Genomic DNA, 15,686 nt, shown 5'->3' with positions numbered 1-15,686 from the left:
CACCATAAACAAAGCAACAAACAACAAGTATTGGAGAGGTTGTAGACAAAAGGGAACCCTAGTACACTGTTGATGGGATTGCAGACTGGTGCAACCACTATGGAAAACAGTATGGAATTTCCTCAAAAAACTAAAAATGGAACTGCCTTTTGACCCGGCAATTCCACTGCTAGGATTATATCCTAAGAACCCTGAAACACCAATCCAAAAGAACCTATGCACCTCAATGTTCACAGCAGCACAATTTACAATAGCCAAGTGCTGGAAGCAACCTAAGTGCCCATCAGTAAATGAATGGATCAAAAAACTATGGTACATTTACACAATGGAATTCTACACAGCAGAGACACAGAAGGGGCTTATACCCTTTACAACAGCATGGGTGGAACTGGAGAGCATTATGCTAAGTGAAATAAGCCAGGCAGTGAAAGACATATACCATATGATCTCACCATTAACAGGAACCTAATCAACAAAACAAATAAGCAAGTAAAATGTAACCAAAGACACTGAAATTGAGAACAGGCTGACAGTGACCAGCGGGGATAGGGGAGGCGATTATAGGGAAGAAGGGTGAAGGGTTTGCAGGAACAATTATAAAGGACACATAGGCAATAACAAGCTGGGGTGGAAACAGGGGAGGGAAGTGGGGAGGGCTGGGGTGGTGGGGAGGTGTCGGAGGGAAAGGCAGAAAACTGTACATGAACAACAATAAAAAATGTTTCAAAAAGAAAAAATATATATATACACTTTTTATATTACATACTCAGTGAATGTTGAGTGAAGGAAATGATAATATATAAGAATAATTCAAATAAAAGGTAGAGGGTGAAGTTTTCAATTCCAGAGCTGAAACCAAATGCTATGAGAATTGGGGTAGGGAAGCACAAACTTGGAGAAGTGGTTTTATAAACCAATGACATTTGAGGTAGATGCAGTGTTTCTAAAAACATGGTCAGAATCAGATCCACTGAGGTGCTTAAAAACGCCAGACCTGCTGAATCAGAATCCCCAGAAGTGAATCCCAGCATTTGGTTTTTTAAAGACACCCTCCAAAGAACATGTATGAATGACCCATGACCCATGGACATGGACAACAGTGCAGGAATTGGCTGTAGGAGCAGGAGGAAGGGTGGGATGGGCAGAGGAGGGAAGAGGGAGGAAATTGGGACAACTGTAATAGAATGTCAATTTAAAAATCTTAAAAAAAAATAAAGATGCCCTCCAAGTCATGCACACTGAAGTACACACCATGAGAAATGGAGCAGGCTTGGGTGTGCAGAAAAGTCAGGAAGAACGCAGGAGTCAAAAGCAATAGCATTAGCAAAGTGTCCGGGCCTCAAAGCAAAATGGAAAACATGGCCAATTCACTTTGACTGGGGGATAGTGAAGAGAAATAATGAAGAATAATATTGGAAATGTGGGTTAGGGCTAGATCATGGAGGACCTGGGGAATGCCAAGTGAAGAATTTTGACCTTAATTCATGGAGACATTTGACACAAACAAACAAAACAAAAGCAGGAGGACCTTGACTTTCACAGTGCTGCCTAAATCTTGCCATGCATCAGAATTATCATGATTGCTTTCAGAAGTCCAGGTTCTGGGGCCTCCATTCCCAGACCTTTTGATTATGAATTTCCAGGGATGCAGCCCAGAAATTATATTTTGAAATAATCTTTCCAGGTTATTCCTGGGCAGCAGCCTGGCATTGGTTCATGAAATAGAGCTAGCAAATCACTGCTCTACTAACAAGTGCATTCCTAAAAAGCTGTTTGTTCATTGAGATTTTGTTAGTGGAGTCATTCGTTCAAAGTACTACACAAGTGTGATATTTAGAGGCAACCTCTGGCAAATCACTTTCTCCCTAGAGGGTTTCAATAAAACGCATGCCCGATTTACATGAAAAACTCCCGATAACTTTCAATAAAATGCGACAACACTTTCAGGTGGTAAGATCATTGCCTGGTATTAATGATGCCATATGGTTGCACACATGCAACATGAGGAAAATAATTGAAAATCTGCTAGTTTCGTTTAGCTTTGCAACAACATGAATGAACCTTAAAGTAATATTGGAAAGTAGGAAGTGCTAGTACAATGTGATGCCGATAGAGCCATGGCTTCAAAGTGGAGATATCACAAGGGAAGTGGAGGCAACAATCTAGGTATAGACCAGATGATCACTTATTCCATCTCATGCTCCACTCCAAACAAAAGGTAGGCCATATGACTTCCAAGATGTTTCTTATATGATTAAGATTTTAAATTTATGTTACTTGGACAGTCATCTACTTTGAAGACGGGTAAAAGGAAAAAAAAGTGAAAAGGGATTATAATGTTTAAATAGTATCAGTCAGTAGTCCATCAAAAAAAAAAAGAACAGGCACAGATGATTCTGAGTCTGTAGATTTGTTTCCTCCAGCCATGTGATATTTTCAGATTGTCATTTTCATTTAAAGTAAACATATCTGTTACTAAAATGCCTCTTCATTTACATGAAAACAACTTGGTTTGGCAAGCTGGAATGCTGGCATAGTAGTTTGCTTAATGCAAGTCTCAAAGTCAACTTTAAGCAAGAAATTGTTAGTGTTTAACTTTCCAACTACCATGGCAGCTTCTTTTTGTCTCAGAAGACTCCTAACCTCAGACACAGAACTTTCCAAGTCCCCTTCAATTCCAACTCCTTCTCCGAAGGCCCCTTGCTATAAACAGGCTAGAAACCAGAGATGAGTACTGACGGCGGTATTTCAGGAAGGAAAATTGAATCCGAGCAAGTGTTTTGTGCACCTGTATTGGATTCCCTCTCCTGCAGGGACAGCCAAACCTATAAGAATCCCTCCTCTAGTCAGGTCTGTATTACTCGCTGCTGTACAGCAGAAAAGGCAAATACAGATCACCAGTGCCCTGAGCCAAATTCAAATTCTCAGCATTAATAACAGGACAGGAAGGACAAGGTACCTAGAATAAACCATCTATAGACAGCGAAGTTGAGGAAGGGTTAAATGTAGAACTCGAGGTGCTTTCTTGCTAGCTAATAACTTGGCTTGGGGGTAGAAGAGTACAAGGAATGGAAATAATTCCCAAACATTGCTGAGGCTTGATCAGTGTGTCAGGAATGTGGACTTACACTTTCACTCGTAAGCTATGACCTGCCCTAACGTTTTCTTCCCTGCCCCAGGCTGAAGAAACCTGGGCGAGGGTTTCCCAAGAGCATCACAATTCCAATAGCATTTCCCCCAAAGAGTTTGATTTCACCTACCTTAGAAGTGGAGATGCAATGGGCCTGGTGGTAAGGAACAAGCAAGATCTCACCATGGACCAAAATCTTAAAGGGACCTGTTGTTACGAGTGCCAGCAGTCACGCGCTCCCTAGAGGAGGAAGATTCTTGGTCATATCATCACCATGCGTTTCTGATATTTGCAAGAGTCCTCATCTGAGCCAAAGCACCCCCAATTCCCTAAGCCCCTCTGGTTTCAAGGGCTCCAGGCAGGAAAAGCAAATAGTCCAAAGTGATTGCAAGGGTCAATGAACCCTGTGTGGTTCATATCAGACTGTTCCGAGGAGTGGTAGTCACAGGGTCTATGTTGTAGCTATTTTTAGTGAAACCAAATTCCTTACCCAAGTTCTCTTGCTTCCAACTTGTTCTAAGTGTAGGAGACCAGCTGTGGTCAGATCATCTTACTGGACCAAGGCTCTGTCAAGTCGAAGGGACCAAACCAGGGAGGTGGAGCAATGGGCTGATGACTGTTGGTGTTTTGGTTATTTTTCACTGTCTCAGCCATCTCCAGAGGGAGTGGGCATTCCGCTCCAACCTGTCATAAACTGGATAGGTTGGTGACATAAGAGTGAAAAACTGAGAAGTTGGCAGTCCTTCCCCTCTCTTCCCCAATCCCTACAATCTTTCTCTCTCCCTCTCTCCTTCTCTCTCTCTCTCTCTCCCTCCCTCCTCCTCTCCCTCTCTCACCCTCCCTCCTTCTCTCCGCCTCCCCACACACACATGCCAGGTTCTGGGAGCGAAACACACATCTTGGTCTAACTTGCTAGAAAGGTCTAGAAAAGAAAGAGTGTCATCATCTAGGAGCCAGGCCAAGGGTGAAAGTATGAGGAGGACTGGTGTCTAGTCACTTTGCAGCTGTCATTTATTTTTGTAAGAGGTGGCTTTAATGGGGAAGAAAATTCAGGGAACATTTGTTTTGGCTCCAAACCTTTAACAGAGGTGTTAATTCAGAAGAAGACAGTTCTCTGGGATTCCGAGACTGGTAATTGTTTCACCCAGATTCATCTAGCAAGTGTTTTTACAAACTGAGGGCCAAGACCCATTAGACAGTAGTGAAATCTATTTAGTGGGCTGTGACCAGGAAATAAAATAGAGTAGAATCGAATAGAATCGAATCGAATAGAATAGAATAGAATAGAACAGAAAACAACACAACTGAGTAGAATAGAATAGACTAGAACAGAACAGAATAGAATACACTGTACACAATAAAGGTGAGTATTGTTCTTTAACACTTTTGTTTCTTCTATGTATATATGTACTCAATCACCACACAAACTGTATTTCTTACTGCTGGTGATCACAAAATTTCGCTTTTCTAAAAATACACTGATCTAGATTATTTGGTAAAAAAAGAGCATAAAGAAAAGTCCTTGGGCTGCCCCCAGTTTCATAAACACTAATTACTATTACCAGCGCTATTTGGGGGATTTCATTATATGCCAGTCACTATTCTAAGTGTTTCATGTTTATCATCTTAGGTAATACTTGTCACAAACTTCTGAGGTAAATTTATCCGAGTTCTGCAGAAGAAGCAGTAAGGCTTCATATCAACTTCAAGCATCTAGTAAGGGGAAGAGAACCTAGGGGTATGAACCTAGGCCCATTTGTCTCTGAAGTTTGTGCTAACATTTCTGGACCACTTGCTTCTTCAGTTGTTCAATGCACAGTTAAATTCATTATTTAAACACATATAAAAATCCTGGCTATGCTAGTAACTTTATAAAAACTAAGGTGAGAATGTTTAGAAAAATAAGTTCAGATTCATGGAAACTTCCAGTAACCTCTTATTAAAAAGAGGAGTAAATTTGAGTTAGTTGCCTATTTGACTCAGAAAACCTACCCCTCAAGATCCTCTAATAAAATCTGAAAAATCAGCTGGAAGAATATAATTTCAAGGCACTAGATTTTCATGGTCTTATCCCTCTGGTTGCTTCTACTTTATTCCACAGAGAAATCTTATACCAGGGCACATTTGGTTTTTGTCTTTTATTAGTTTGAGCTAAATCAGTTCAACCACTTTTGAGTTGAGGGGGAAAAAATCATACTTCTTCCATTTCCAAAATAAGCTCCTCCTTTTGGCATACAGAAAGCTTAGAAAATTTCCCCTTCACATACTGGTACTTTTAGGTCCTTATTACCTTTAAATTTATTTTTTAAATTCCTAGTGCTTTGATCATTTTGCAAACTTTATGTTCTGTTGTCATTTTTTGTAATTCCCATAGCATACACCCTGTGTGCATGCCCAGTATGTTAAAGTCCTGAGGTATCCCTGACTGGTTTGGCTCAGTGGGTTGGCATCATTCCACAAAGTGAAAGGTCGCTTTGATTGACTGGTTCGATTCCCAGTCAGGGCACATGCCTGGGTTGTGGGTTCGGCCCTGGTCAGGACGCATGTGAGAGGCAACCAATAGATGTTTCTCTCTCACATCAATGTTTCTCTCCCTCTCTTTCTCCCTCCCTTTCCCTCTTCCTCAAAATATCTTAAGGGGGGGAAAAAAAACCCAGTGCCAACAAGTGCCACTTTGTGGAAAATACGTGCTGGGGTAAGGCGGGGCTGAGTAGGAAAACACTAAATACAGCATCCTGCAAAGGCCCCTGCAAAGCCCCCTCTGGAGTGCAGGTTAGGTACAAAACGCCTGTAGGGAAGGTCCCCTTTTGTTTCCTGGCTGCCTGCTTGGCTCAGATTAATATCCCATGGCTGCTGGCTTCAGAATAGGATACTCTCCAAACCAGGGAAGGCTGAAACTTGACCTCACTGGCTATTAACTTCTCTGTAGTAGTTCTTGGCCACTCATCAAAGCTTTTCTGATCTTTTTATTTGAAATAAAAACTAATTGACTCATAAATATGTGTAGAATTTCCAGACAAGAAGTTCTCCATTGTCGCCAGTGACGCTGGGACCACAGGTGCTGTCAGGAGTCCAGCCTAAATCTCAGCTCTCCCCCGTGGGGGCCCAGCAACTTCCTGGTTGGGCTTCCCCATTAGAGCCAGACATTCACCCCCACCTGCAGCTACATCCTTCCGACATTTTCCAAAACAGGAACAGTCCTGTTTCAGTCCTCCTGGTCTCCAGGCTATTCTATATTTGCCTGGATGGAATAGGATATTGCAGGCCTGCCACAGCCAGAGCAGGGCTGACTGGTCTAAAGTGAGCCTCAAGGCTCCCCACCCCAGGGCATGCTCCTAGCCCTGACTCTTCTAGTTGCCACACTCAAGGAAGCACAAAGGACAAATGAAAGGGGTTCTACTTCTCAACCTTACCATTCTGCCTGAAGCTTCTATGAACAAAGGACATTTAATAATAGAACTCTTTCCCTGGTATTTATAGCACCAATTGCTCAAAGCTGTTTTAGGCTTTATTTTTAAAATCCCAGCCTTTGTCACAACCTCCCCAGGAACTGGAGCAGAAGGCAGGTATTAGCTGCTCCACTTCGCAGACCAGGAGACTGAGAGGGTCAATGAAGAGAGACTATCCCAAGGATAGACAACAAGCAAAGGCTTCTGAGAAGTGGAAAGTCTGACCAAGTGTTGCACCAGGCTGATGAGACTCTGGCCCTTCATTTCCTCATTCATTTACAAACCATGATTAAGTTCTGAATCTTTTGTAGGCACTACATTAGGCACCAGGAAAACAGTGAGGAAAAAGCTTATGGTCTTCCATTTCTTGAACAACAAAATTTTGAGGAAATGAAAAAGAAGGGGAAACATAATGATTGAAAGACATTTGAGAAACATGACCAAAGGCCATACATGGACCTTGTTTGGACCCTGAATCAAACATAAAAATGTAAGAATATATTCTTGAAACAATAGGGGAACTTTTTTCTTCTTTCCTCTTCATTGAATTTATTAGGGTGAAACTGGTTAATACAATTACACAGGTTGCAAGTATACAGTTCTATAAATAGATCATCTGTACTGTGTGTTCACCACTCCAAGTCGAGTCTCCTTCCATCACCATTTATCCCTCCTTTACCCTCTTCTACCTCCCAACACCACCGTCCTCTTCCCCTGCAATCGCCACACTGTTGTTTGTGTCAATGAGTTTTCTCTCTTGTTTTCTTTTTAGCTCAATCCCTCCAGTCCTCAGCCCCTCCCCAAACAACTGTCAGCCTGCTCTCTATGAGTCTCTCTATTTTGCTTGTTAGTTCAGTTTGTTCATTAGGTTCCACATGAGTAAAATCATATGATACTTGTCTTTCTTTGACTGCTTTACTACACTTAGCATAATTTTGTCCAGGTCCATCCATGCTGTCCCAAATATAAGATTTCCTTATTGCTTATGGCCAAGTAATACTCCATTGTGGAAATATACCACAGCTGTTTTAACCACTCATCTACTGATGAACACTTCAGCTGCTTCCAAATAATGGCTATTGTAAATAACACTGCAATGAACATAGGGGTGCCTATGTTTTTTGGATTTTTTTTTTGAATTAGTGTTTCAGGTTTGTTCAGATAAATTCCCAGAAGTGGAATCACTGGGTCATAAGGCAATTCTCACCCAAGGATATGTCGATTGATTTTAGAGAGTTAGGAAGGGAGAGGAGAGGGAAACAGAGAGAGAGAGAGAGAGGAATATCAACATGAGAGAGAAACATGGATCAGTTGCTTTCCATACTTTTCCCAAATGGGGATCGAACCTGTAACCTAAGTATGTGCCCTGACCAGGAATCAAACCCACGACCTTTTGGTGTATGGAACAATGCTCCAACCAACTAAGCACCAGGCCAGGGCCCATTTTTAATTTTTTGAAGTAACTTCACACTGCTTTCCACAGAGGCTGCACCAATGTACATTCCCACCAATAGTGCACGAGGGTTCTCTTTTCTCCACATCCTCACCAACACTTGTTGTTAGTTAATTTATTGATGATACTCATTCTGTCAGGTGTAAGGAGATATCTCATTGCGGTTTTAATTTGCATTTCTCTGATGATTAGTGACATCAAGCATCTTTTTATATGTCTATTGGCCATTTGTATGTGCTGCTTGGAGAAACGACTATTCAGGTCCTTTGCCCATTTTTTAATTGGATTGTTTGTTTTTTTGGTGTTGAGTTTTTTAATAAGTTATTTATAAATTTTGGATATTAACCCTTTATCAGATGTATTATTGTAAAATGTTCTCCCATTTGGTGGGTTGTCTTTTCATTTTGTGAAGGTTTCCATTGTGGTACAAAATCTTAGTTTGATGTGGTCCCATTTGTTTATTTTTTCTTTTGTTTCCCTTGCCTGAGGAGATATAGTAGAAAACAATATTGCTATGATTACTGTCTCAGATTTTACTGCCTATATTTTCTTCTAGGATTTTTATGGTTTTGAGTCTAACATTGAATCTATTCTGAGCTTATTCTTGTGTATGGTGTAAGAAGGTGGTCTACTTTCATATTTTTGCACATGTCGGTCCAATTTTCCCAACACCATTTACTGAATAGACTATCTTTACTCCATTGCATGTTTTGGCCTCTTTTGTCAAATATTAACTTACTATAAAGGTGTGGGTTTATTTTTGGGCTCTCTATTGTGTTCCATTGATCTATGTGTCTGTTTCTATGCCATTACCATGCTGCTTTGATTACTATGGCATTGTAGTGTAGTTTAATATCAGGTAGCATAATTCTTCCAACTCTTTTCTTCTTTCTCAAGATTTCTGTGGTTGTTTGGGGTCTTTTGTGGTTCCATATACATATTTGGAGTATTTGTTCTAATGTTTTGAAATAAGCCATTGGTAATTTCATAGGAATTGCATTAAATCTATAGTTTGCTGTGGGTAGTATAGACATTTTAATGATGTTAATTCTTCCTATCCATGAACACAATATATGCTTCCATTTATTTGTATCTTCTTCAATTTATTTCTTCAGCATCTTATAATTATCTGAGTACAGGTATTTTACATCCTTGGTTAAATTTATTCCTAGGTCTTCAACAAATGGTGTTGGGAGATCTGGACAGCTACGTGCAAAAAAATGAAACTCGATTACCAACTTACACCATACACGAAAATAAATTCAAGGTGGATAAAAGACTTAAATATAAGTCGTAACACCATAAAAGTCCTTGAGGAAAACATTGGCAGGAAAATCTCAGACATTCCACGCAGCAACATCCTCACAGACATGGCCCTAAAGCAAGGGACACAAAGGAAAGAATAAACAAATGGGACCTCATCAAAATAAAAAGCTTCTGCATGGCTAAAGAAAACAGCATTAAAATAAAAAGAGAACCAACAGTATGGGAAAACATATTTGCCAATGATACCTCAGACAAGGGCCTGATCTCCAAAATATATAAAGAACTCACACGACTCCACTCCAGGAAGACAAACAACCCAATTAAAAAATGGGCAAAGGACTTGAACAGACACTTCTCCAAGGAAGACATACAGAGGGTCCAGAGACATATGAAAAGATGCTCAGCATCACTAGCCATCAGAGAGATGCAAATTAAAGCCACAATGAGTTACCATCTCACACCAGTCAGAGTGGCCATCATAAACAAATCAACAAACAAAAGTTGGAGAGGATGCGGAGAAAAGGGAACCCTAGTGCACTGTTGGTGGGAATGCAGACTGGTGAGGCCACTGTGGAAAACAATATGGAATTTCCTCAGAAAACTAAAAATGGAACTGCCCTTTGACCCAACAATTCCGGTGCTGGGATTATACCCTAAGAACCCTGAAACACCAATCCAAAAGAACCTGTGCACCCCAATGTTCATAGCAGCACAATTTACAATAGCCAAGTACTGGAAGCAACCTAAGTGCCCATCAGCAAATGAGTGGGTCAAAAAACTATGGTACACTTTTTATACAATGGAATTCTATGCAGCAGAGAGAAAGAAGGAGCTTATACCCTTTGCAACAGCATGCATGGAACTGGAAAGCATTATGCTAAGTGAAATAAGCCAGGCGGTGAGGGACAAATACCATATGATCTCACCTTTAACTGGAACATAATTAACAGAAGAAAAAAGCAAACAAAATGTAACCAGAGACATTGAAGTTAAGAACAATCTAACAACAGCCAGAGGGGAGTGGGGAGGGGGCTGTGGGGAGAAGGGTTTTCAGGAACTACTATAAAGGACACATGGACAAAACCAAGGGGGAGGGTGGAAGCAGGGGAGGGAGGCGGGTTTGGTTGGGGTGTGGGGGAGTAGTGGGGAGAAAATGCAGACAACTGTAATTGAACAACAATAAAATAATTTAAAAATTGAAAAAAAATAAGTAAGTTTATTCCTAGGTATTTTAGCCTAGGTATTTGAAGCAATTGTGAATGCCATTGTTCTCTTAGGTTCTCTTTCTGATCCTTCATTACTGGCATGTAAAAATGCCACTGATTTCTGGATATTTATTTTGTATTCTGCTACTTTACTAAATTCATTAATCAGTTTCAGTATTTTTTTGGTGGAATCTTTATGGTTATCCTTATACAGTATTGTGTAATCTGCAAATAATGACAGTTTTACTTCTTTCCAATTTGAATGCCTTTTATTTCTTCTTTTTGTCTGTTTGTTGTGACTAGGACTTCCAGTACTATTTTGAATAAAAGAGATGAAAGTGGACATTCCTGTCTTGTTCCTGATCTTAAGGGAAACACTTGTAGTTTTTGCCCATTGAGTATGATGCTGGCAGTGAGTTTGTCATATATGGCCTTTGCTATGTTGAGGTATGTTCCCTCTTTTCCCACTTTGGTGAGAGGTTTGGGTTTTTTTTTCCCACAAATGGGTGCTGGGTTTTATCAAATGTTTTTTCCTGCATCTATGAATATGATAATGCAATTTGTATCCTTCCTTTTGTGTGTGGTGTACCACATTTATTGATTAGCAGATATGGTACCAACCTTGCATCCCTGGAATAAATCCCACTTGATCATGGTGTATGATCTTTTTAATGTATTTCTTCATCCAGTTTGCTAATATTTTGTTGAGGATTTTAGCATCTATGTTTACCAGGGATATTGGCCTATAATTATCTTTCTTTGTAGTGTCCTTATCTGGTATTATAATTAGGATAATGTTGGCTTCGTAAAATGAGCTTGGGAGTCTTCCCTCTTCTTGAATGTTTTGGAATACTTTGAGAACAATAGGTGTTAGTTCTTTGAATATTTGGTGAAAATTAACCTGGTAAGCCATCTGTCAAGGACCTTTGTTTATTGGGAGTTTATTGATTACTGCTTCAATTTTGCTAGTTGTAATCTGTCTATTCAGATTCTCTGATTCCTCCTGAACTCAGTTTTGGAAGATTGTATGTTTGTAGTAATTTATCCATTTCTTCCAGGTTTTCCAATTTGTTGGTATATAGTTGTTCAAAATATTTTCTTACAACCCTTTGTATTTCTTTGGTGTTAGTTATTACTTCTCTTTTATTTCTGATTTTATTTATTTGGGTCCTCTCTCTTTTTTTTCTTGAGGAGCCTATTTAAAGGTTCATCAATTTTGTTTACCTTGTCAAAGAACCAGCTCTTGGTTTCATTGATCTTTTGTACTGTTATTTTAGACTATATTTTGTTTATTTCTGCTCTGATCTTTATTATTTCCTTCCTTCTACTCACTTTGGGCTTTGTTTGTTGTTCTTTTTTAAGTTTCTTTAAGTGTAAAGTTAGATTGAGATTTTTTTTGTTTCAAGGTAAGCATGTAATGCTGTGAACTTCTCTCTCAGGAATGCTGTTGCTGTATCCAAGAGATATGGATTGTTGTGTGTTCACTTTAATTTGTTTCAAGGTATCTTTTTATTTCTTCCTTGATCTCACTGTTTAACAGTAAATGCATTTTTTACTTACATTTCCAACTTATGATGGGTTTATTGGGATGTAACCCTATTATAAGTTGAGAAAAATATGTATTTTATTAGCTAAACCAACTTCTTTCAACATACACCTACAATAAGGGCTTTCAGAGATGAGGCAAATAGATTAATTAAATGACTGCTCCTGAAAGAAAAGAGTTGTCCCAATATTCATCCAACTGGGACTAATTATGTGGAGTGTGGTGTAGGAAGGAAGGAAGTATGAGGTGTATGAGGGAAGGAAGCCCTGGGCCTAAGCCACATGTTCAGAGGGCCTTAAAGTTAATTTTTTTTGACATCATCTTTAAATGATAACAATTGCAAACACATAGTACTTGATATGTACCAGGTCCTGTTCTGAGCCCTTTATATATAATAACTCATTAATCTAAATGCACCCTGACTGTTGTAGCTCAGTGGATTGAGCGCAGGCTGCAAACCAAAGGGTCACCAGTTTGATTCCCAGTCAAGGCATATGCCTGGGTTGCAGGCCAAGTCCCCAGTAGGGGACACGTAACAGGCAACCACACATTGATGTTTCTCTCCCTCTCTTTCTTCTTACCTTCCCCTCTCTCTAAAAATAAATAAATAAAATATTTTAAAAATAAATAAATAAGGTTATACTATAGTGATATTTAAGTACATGTTAAAATTGGAAATATATTCATAATATTTTAAATATAGCACAAGTGTTGTAATTTTGTTTTGGCATTATTTCTTTTCTCAATATATCACAAGCTTCAAACAGTGAAAGAGGCCTGGGTATTGACCTTGGAAAGGCCCTGTAACCATCCTTTCACCCATCTATCCACTCATCCATGCATCTACGCATCTATCCAACCATCCATCTTTCTACTCGTCACCTCATCTATTTATTCATCCACCCATCCACCCACCCATCCTCCCATCCCCCCACCTACCCATCCATTTGTCATTTGCCAAGATTCTCTGATACACCGAGTCCTGTGGTGCTAGTCACCCAAGATGAAGAGAATACACTATTTGTTCTTGAGTTGCTCACAATGTGATAGTGGAGGAAATAGTATGAATTTATGTGGAAATCACTGTGAAAAAGTGGCATAAAGACATGGGGGAGGGGAACCTTGTCAAGTCTGCTTAATTTTTTAGAGGCAAGTGTCAAGAAAGACTTGCCTAAGGAGGTGACATCTCAGGGGATACCAGGAAAATAACAATAGGAGATCCCAGCAAGTGTCTCAGCTTCTGGGGCAATAATACCCTTGAAAAATATGATGAAACTTGTATCTCTCTAGATAAGGGCATATATATACCTGTATACACATTCTACCCTATCAGAGGTGAGTTTAAAATCCAGCCCCATCACTCATTAGCCATGGGATTTTGAGTCTCAGTTACTTAATTGGTAAACTGAGAGTAACAATAGTACTTTTCTTTCTCTCAGGGTAGTTGTGATAATCAAATACAAAATTGTGTGTAAAGCACCTGCAGAGCCTTGGCAATCAGTAATTCATAGTTCCCTTTCCTTTCCCTAAGTGGAATTTAATTTTCAAAAGCAATGAGATTACAACATAGCCAAAAGGATAAATTGATCTTTTCTTATTTCTTATGGAGTCTTTTTTTTAAATTTTTTGGCCTCTTCTATCACACAGGTTAGTCTGCCTGGCCTCATTTTCCCAGGTGGCTTTTTATGGCCAATGTCTTAAATTATTTGGAACCCCTTGGGTACCTATAAAGATGTGATCTCTGCTTCAGGCAGGAGACCTATTTTTCCCTTGGGAAATCTTTTCTATCTGAAAGGATTTCAACACATCTTTTTATAGGGCTCCTAGAAGTCTCCAGCCACATACAGATCCCCAGTTGTAACAGGGTAATGACTTAGACCGGAGGTGCTGTGTCAGGCCCCCAGGAAAATACTTCCATTACCCCAGCAAATCTCTTACATTCGTTTCTGGAGTCTGGATTAGTTTCCTAGAGTTCCTATAACAAAGTACCACAAACTGTGTGGCAAATAATAGCAGAAATGTACTCTGTAACCATTCTAGAGGCAAGAAGTTTGAAATCAAAGCGTGGGCAGAGATGGTTCCTTCTGGAGGCTCTAAGGGAGAATCCATTATTCTCTGCCTCTCTCCTAACTTCTACGGGTCACCGACAACCCTTGTAATTCCTTTGCTCATACGTGTATCACTTCAGCCTGTGCCACTATCTTTTTTTTATCTCTCCTAACTTTATTTTTTATTTTATTTTTCAATTACAGTTTACATTCAATATTATTTTGTATTAGTTTCAGGTGTACAGTCTGCTGCTATTTTCACATCCCTTTCTCTGTGTCTTGCTGTGTCGAATCTCTCTCTTCTTTCTCTTAGGAAGATACTTGTCACTAGACTTAGGACCCATCCAGATAATTCAGGAGGATCTCATCTCCAGATGCTTAATTTAATCAAATCAGCTAAAGCCCGTTTATACAAATAAGACTGCATTCCCAGGTTCTGATAATTAGAATGTGGACATTCTTTTGAGGATCTACCATTCAATTCACTACAGGTCTTATTCTGTGTCCAAAGTCCAGCTTTTTCAAGCCTGGAGATTTGGATTTTTCATGATGCCACTATCTTTGAGTAAAGGGGAATGAATATGTATCAGTTAAAAATTGGTGCCAGAGACAGTGCTGGGGGTTATACATGCATTGCCTCTCTTAATCCTCAAGACCGTTGTAAGGGGCAGATGTTGTGATCATCTTTATTTTGCAGATGAGGCTGAGAGAACTTCAGTAATTAGCCCCAGGTCATGCAGCTAATATGTAGTGAAGTTGTATTCAAACTCATCTCTGCCTGATTCTGAAACTTAATTTATTGAGTGCTGACCCAGGGCAAGGCACTCTTTTAAGTGCTTTAAAATCAAAACACATCTAACATTCCTAACGTTCCTAACGACCATACAATTTAAGTACATTATTAAAAGCCTGTCTCTCTAGAGATGAGGCACCAGAGGCACAGAAAGATTTAGTAACTCTATTTAGTAATAAAACTAAAATACTTGACCCTGAATGCCCCCAATCTGTGAGATTAGGAATGAAGATTCTAGAATGACTACTACATCAGGCACTTTGTGTTTTTTCACATGAAGTCTTCCTTGTAAACTTGTAAAAAAGATTATTATTATTATTACTATGTTTTATAGATGGGAAACTGAGACTTAAAGGGATAAAATAACTTGCCCATGCATGATGAAAGTGGGCTACAAACCCAGGTCTTTGTGATTAGCCAGCTATATTCTTTCCACTACCTCTCACTGCCTTCCAGAGTTATTGCAAGGATCTAGGGACATGATGTGTGTGACTGGGACTCACTTTTAAAAGATGATGGGTCTTATGGAAAATTAAGTAGTTATCTGTATGCTTATAGTACTCCTCTTCTCCAGCATAATAATTGCCATTGTTGTCCTCCTCATCAAAGTATTACTGGAGTTGTTCAATCTGAAAAGTCCAAGGCCAGGGTCAGCAATGCCCAGGGGGTGCTACTAGCTTGCACATCTCTGATCTAACTCTAACAATTTAAGAAAAAAAATTACATAACCTTAGGGAAAAAGGATGAGTTGGCATGAAGCACACAGTTCAGTCACATTGTAGTCACGCTTGGAGTG

At 39.6% G+C, this 15,686-nt stretch overlaps 1 protein-coding gene across 1 annotated transcript in view; it reads right to left on the bottom strand.

Moving 5' to 3' along the window:
• Nucleotides 1-3,497, bottom strand: part of FGF13 (fibroblast growth factor 13) — a 579,899-nt gene extending 576,402 nt beyond the window's left edge. The window contains exon 1 of the mRNA XM_053917456.2: nt 3,261-3,497. The gene's annotated coding sequence lies outside the window, so the exon portion shown is untranslated. The remainder of the gene's footprint in view (nt 1-3,260) is intronic.
• Between the last annotated feature and the right edge of the window lie 12,189 nt (nt 3,498-15,686).

Source organism: Desmodus rotundus, chromosome X (genome assembly GCF_022682495.2).
Source record: "Desmodus rotundus isolate HL8 chromosome X, HLdesRot8A.1, whole genome shotgun sequence".
Taxonomy (NCBI): Eukaryota; Metazoa; Chordata; class Mammalia; order Chiroptera; family Phyllostomidae; genus Desmodus; species Desmodus rotundus.
The sequence above is the reverse complement of the archived record's forward strand: the minus strand, read 5'-3'. Positions and strand labels throughout refer to the sequence as shown.